The sequence below is a fragment of the Phyllopteryx taeniolatus genome, chromosome 14 (assembly GCF_024500385.1).
Source record: "Phyllopteryx taeniolatus isolate TA_2022b chromosome 14, UOR_Ptae_1.2, whole genome shotgun sequence".
In the NCBI taxonomy this organism is placed as follows: domain Eukaryota; kingdom Metazoa; phylum Chordata; class Actinopteri; order Syngnathiformes; family Syngnathidae; genus Phyllopteryx; species Phyllopteryx taeniolatus.
In genome coordinates, this window is record NC_084515.1 from 23,408,311 (window position 1) to 23,414,310 (window position 6,000).

Sequence of the window (6,000 nt, forward strand, 5' to 3'; positions counted from 1 at the left end):
CAAGTATTTGGACAATGACTTTTTATGATTTCACATTTATGCAACACCACAATCGATTTGAAATTTAAAAAAAAAAAAAAAAAACAATCATGATGTGATGTGTAATTAAATTTATGAGGTTTCATAAAAATAACTAAGGTATTTATCATTCAGGACGTACAACTTTGGCAGCATGTTGGAGTATTTGATTAGCACTTTTGCCTCATAGCAAGATGGTTCCGGTTTTGAATCTCTGCGGATTTATGCTGGTTTCTCCAGTTTCCTCGCATATTTTTCTTTTTTTTTAAGCTGGAAGGATGCTACTCAGAGTTGAGATGAATTTGGCGAAGTATAGCGACAACCTGGAAGATTATTTTATTTTTTTTTATTACTGTGCAACAATTGAAGTGGATACACACTTCCCAAATTTTCTCTGTACATATAATGTTGCTGAGTTTGAGAATTTCCTTCCATGTCTCTTAGTTTGCAATGATTTATTCTTTCTTTGCTTTATCAATTGATTTTGCATATTGAAGCGCATGGCGACACTGTATTTCAGATTCTGTTTGTATTCTATTTTCCATCACAAGCTTGCAAAAACATTGCCCGGAGTATGTAATGACTTTCAAAGGTTAGGTTGTTTTGTCTGATATACAGCATCTGTGGTGGAGACTCCTGCCATGATCTCCCTCAGGCTGGTCTTTTTTTTCCCCCTGGCGGGGCTTCATTTCCTCAGACTGACAGTCAACCCCATCACAGTGACCGTTTAATATCATTTGATTCCTCGTGAGAACATTTCATTAGATCTGAGTGGGGGTTGTCATATATTTCATCCACGTACTGTATCACAGCTGATGTTGACAAGGACCGGAACTGACTTTTTTTTTTTTTTTTAAACATATGTTGGATACATTAAAATTGTATGTACAGCGTCAATGATGTTATAGAGTACTGTATTATAAAAACAATAGAATGTATTGGCCGTATAACAGTACTATATCAGAAGTAACGGGTTGTTTTGAAGCTTTGCAGTAGAAGCCCTTATTTTGCATCTTTAATCAATAAACGAGAAAACTTAAGTTCGGTAACTAGCAACCAACAAATCATATTTAATGGCATATTCTTCCTTCCAGTCACAAAGTTCCCCCTCATACATGTTTAGATTCTAAGAAGAGTAAAGTGGAGATGATCTGCTTGATCATATCACCGGACAAGACAGAGCATTTAGGTGATAATACATGCATGCCTCATCAATTTAGTCACCTTGTAGCTAAACCAATCATCTTTTGTATTCTCCACAGCACAGATTAACATGATTTCTAAACTGGGCAGGCTCAAATGTTCAATGCATCAATAGAGACAAGTTTTCATGACAACAAAAACACACAAATGCAGATTTATGACTGAGTCCCCACCGAAACACACAAACAAATATACACGTACAACAGTGTGTAGGATTGACGTGTGTAATAGTCTGCGGTGTAAAAAAAAAAAAAATGTTGGCGGTCACTACCCTCCAGTATATATCTTGGCAGGCAACTCCTCACCTAATGATCAACCATCCATGCAGAGGTAACATTCTTGGCTCAGGGATGCACTATACATGAGCGCTGATAGAAACCTCTGAATGGAGACAAATTCTGTTCATTGGCTCAGAGAAGCTCTTCCAGTCCCTGCGGCAACACCTAAATGCTCTTTGCCATGTGTATCATTTGTTTTCTTTCATAGGTTTCTGAGAAACTGAAAAACTTCTTAAACACAATGGTATATATGTCTTTTGCCTCTGGCTGTGTTTTGCTAATATGCTTGGAATGTTATCAAAAAGAGACAGGTTTTTTTTTCCCCACAATTGAGACAGTTCCCCATTATTTTAAAGGTACCGTGCTACCAAATTTTCTTTTCTTCTTTTTTATAATCTTTGAGTTCCTTTTATAATATATGCAAGATCATTTGGGCTGGAAATGGCCAGGATGCCCTTTTTTCAAGCTGTTTCTAGTTGGTCTAGCAATTGAGACGGACGGATTTCTCATTAATATTTGATATGTAAATAAGCTTTGCTCTGATTGGATTGCTGTTATTCTTAATTTAAATATGGAAAACAGCTTTTGGCCAAGCGATCATAGCAACGTCGCGTCTCCGATGTGGGGCCTTGCTATCATTGTGAAGCAGAATTCAGCCAGCGTTGGATTGTTGGCCCACGAATAGGGAACGTGAGCTGAAAGGGAGCGTCGCTGAAAATACAAAGCGAGGGGAATATTTTCAGGTGAGGCTCGTCATCCGCTCCCAATCACTTGAATTGAATCTGTGCGTGATGTTCATCGCTAGCGACGATGAATGCAAGCTTCGCTATTTCATCCACAGTTACATTCAAAATTATAATTATAGTTAAAACTACGGGCGAAAGGCGGACCACACCCTGAACTGGTCGCCAGTCAGTCGCAGGTATTAGTATACAGGAAAGTTTTAAAAAAAAAGTTTCATATTATAATATGTAGCCTTTAAGACATTTTTTGCCAATTCTATCCTTTGAACCTTGGGGGAACAGTTTGTGGAAGGCCTTTACTTCTCAGTGTGATTGCCAGAAGCAAGGTCCATGAAGGTACATTTGGATGAGGTTGGTGAGAAAGAACTTGAAAGCCCTGACTTTAACCCCATCGAACACCTACCTTACAAACGTTTGCTGCTGTTGGTGTATTGGCCTTTTGTATCACAAATGCCAGTGATTTTGATTTGTCATTTGAGAATAGATGGACAGACAGACAGACAGATAGATTGATTGATTGATAGAGTAGATAGATTCACCTCTACAGTGGCTATTAGATACGTGTTTATGTTAATTTTGTGTGTTACTAACTATATGGGCAGTTGTCATCTAAAGTGAAAAGTCAATCACCCCCCCCAAAGGACTGAAAGCCAATACCAATGCTCCCATTGGTTTCCAAAGGTTAGGTTTTATTAATAACTTGCATAATGCCAAAGGATTTTATCGTCCAAAATAAAACCATTTATCTGTTGTATATCCTTTTGTGTAATTCTTACCATTGTTATCTCCGTGTTCTACTGTGTCACTTATTTTTTGACATTACTAGTCATTGGCAAGGTCTCTGTCCAGGTCCTTCTCTTCAATATGGGATTTTATTTTTTATTTTTTTCTCCAGTTAATGTACATTTAAAACCAAAATGATGCATAACCTCTTTTGGGGGTTCCCAACTCAGTCCCCCGTGATCATATCTAAGTCTACTTGAAGGTAGAAAAGTACTATACAAGTGAAAGCCCCTTTGTCTCTTTTATTTATTTATTTTTACCATGCACAAAAATAGATCACACAACTGCAGGGATTTGTATGCATGCAAGTGCATAACATACCCCACCCACTAAATCCCTTAAAATGATTGTGCGGAGTCACAAATGTGCCACAGGGAAGGAAACATCTGCCACAGTGTTGCTGGAATTGGTCTCAAATGCTTTGCATAGATGTCTATCCACATTACCAAATTGTGATCTGTTTTAACATTTTCAATAATTGCTAAGGATCGTTTGATAAATTCTGCTAAATAAAGCTGCACTAATGAGGGAATAAAAAAAAATGACGTGGGTGGACATCTGGTTCTTTAAGCATCTTTCCCGAGAATCTTAAGCATGTTTGTTAATGGTGCTTTTCAAAATATTTATTGTGTATCAAATTATGGACCAGTTGTGCTAAGTGCTATCCCCCTTCTGCCTGTAGGTCCCAATTTTCTAAGCACTCATTTTTTTCCCTCTCTCTTCTTATGCCCTTGATTTTATTGACAGCTCACTTTACCCATGCTCGACAGTATGTATCAAAAGAGCAGCTGGGCTCGATATTTTCCGCAACTGCAACAGTGGGGGACTAATGACAGTAATCAAAGAAAAAATGATTGGAGACAGACAGGATATAAAAAGTCTCAAAGGCTGCTAAATCTATTTCATTGGAGATTATACTTATGGTAGCATCTGTTTAACCACCCCCTAAAAAAATAATAACACTGAAACCTTTTTTAAAAGAAAAAGAGCAGTAGTAATATAATCATTTTAATATTTTTATTTAGCGTTGTATCAAGTTCTGCCTTCAAAAAGATAATTCATGCTATATCTTCACTGACTTTAAGATGTATTCATTCAAAAGATCTTTATACTGTGTTTGTATTTTGTAGTGCTTTAAAAGTACACTGCATAATACTGATAAGTGATTATCATGATAAAGATTATAATCATAATTAGGTTACAAAGCAATACAACAAAGCAGTCACATCCACTGTTGAAATTCGGAGGGTGGGTGTACAGAGCTTTTTGAGGCCATATTCATCCATATTACTGTACAGTACAAATGACTGTTTTGTAGGTTTATTTACACAGTGCAACAGTACAGTACAAAGTTATTGTACAGTACAGTACAAAGTTATAGTAAATAAGTATGAAAAAAGCTTTAAAATGTTTGAAGGTTTAACATTTTATCCAAACTTACCACACCAGTGTGCTTGGTCATGGTGATATTGTTGACGTACAGTACTCATCACAGGCGAGTCGCTTTCATGAGCCGCGAGGGTGTTAGTGTGCTTCCTAGTTCCAAAACCCTTGCCAAAGGTTGCGTTTAAGGATGCGTTTTTTTTTTTTCTTTTTCTTGAAATTAAAATGTGAAAATGTTCAGGTTCACACATGGTAATGTGTTTGAAAGTCTGCTATTCGACCCAAAAGAGGAAACAGTTTTGATTTCTTTTGAAGCTTTTGCAGGATGGTCCATTTTCCTTCATTCGTATATGTACGGCAGTCTGGTGGATTTTAAATGATCGCAGTAGTGGATGTGACTCATTGCGCATAGGAGATAGTTATCTGTGTAATAAACACATCATCTGTGAAGGGTGTTTCCACCTTGCAAGTTTATAGTTCACTGCATCAAGCAAAACTAACCAAGGTTAGAGATCTCAAATCAAGGCAAAATATGCTTGTCCTTTGTTTGCCAAGATATTCATTCTTACCAGGCAGGTGTAATAGCATTTCAGTTGCTTAAAGGATTTTTTTTACCCCTTAAAAATCTTTAAAATGTATTATAACTTCTTATTGTGAGTTTAAGACTAGTTATGAGTAAGTTTGGCTTAAAATAGGAAATACCCTAAATCTTTAGATGAAGGTCGTAGAAATACACTAGTTTTAAGACAGGGTTTTTTTTTTTTCTTTTTAGGCAAGCTATCTTTACTTATTTTAAAAAATCTTGCCAAGTCAAATTTTCCTTCTTATCCTTAAGACCGGCGGCACGGTGAGGGACTGGTTAACACACCTGCCTCACAGTTCTGAGGACCTGGGTTCAAATCCGGCCTTGCCTGTGTGGAGTTTGCATGTTCTCTCCGTGCCTGTGTGGGTTTTTTCTTCTGGTTTCATCCCACATTCCAAAAACATGCAATGGTAGGTTGATTGAAGACTGTGCCCTGCGATTGCCTGGTGACCAGTTCAGGGTGTACCCCGCCTCTCGCCCCGAAGATTGCTGCGATGAGCTCCAGCACGCCCGCGACCCTTGTGAGGATAAGCAGTACGGAAAATGGATGGATGGATGTTTTTAAGACCAATTTATGCAGTGTTCCTGATGCAGTTTATTATTGAGATAGTTGTGGGTTGCTCCCGGAAGGTGGCAGCAGAGACACACGACAGCGCGCATTAAGCAGACACACTAAACCGCACCATTGTGACCACTTGCATTTTAGAATGAAAACAAAAACTTCATATATATTCTGCCTTTCCAAACAAAACAATTTTTTTTTTTTCCCTAACAGAGAGCAACGTGTTCATTAAATTTTAAATTGACTCATATAAGTCATTGAGGTAACTGAAATATTAGAAATGATTCACGGAGCAATACAGTTCTACACCACAACAAACTGCAACCAGAATTTTTAAAATATTGTTAAATGAATACGCTTCTGAGCGTGTCAATTAAAATTTACCATCGTTACCGTCACACAGGCAATATTTTATATCAGAGTTCTCATTACTATTGGATATTGGAC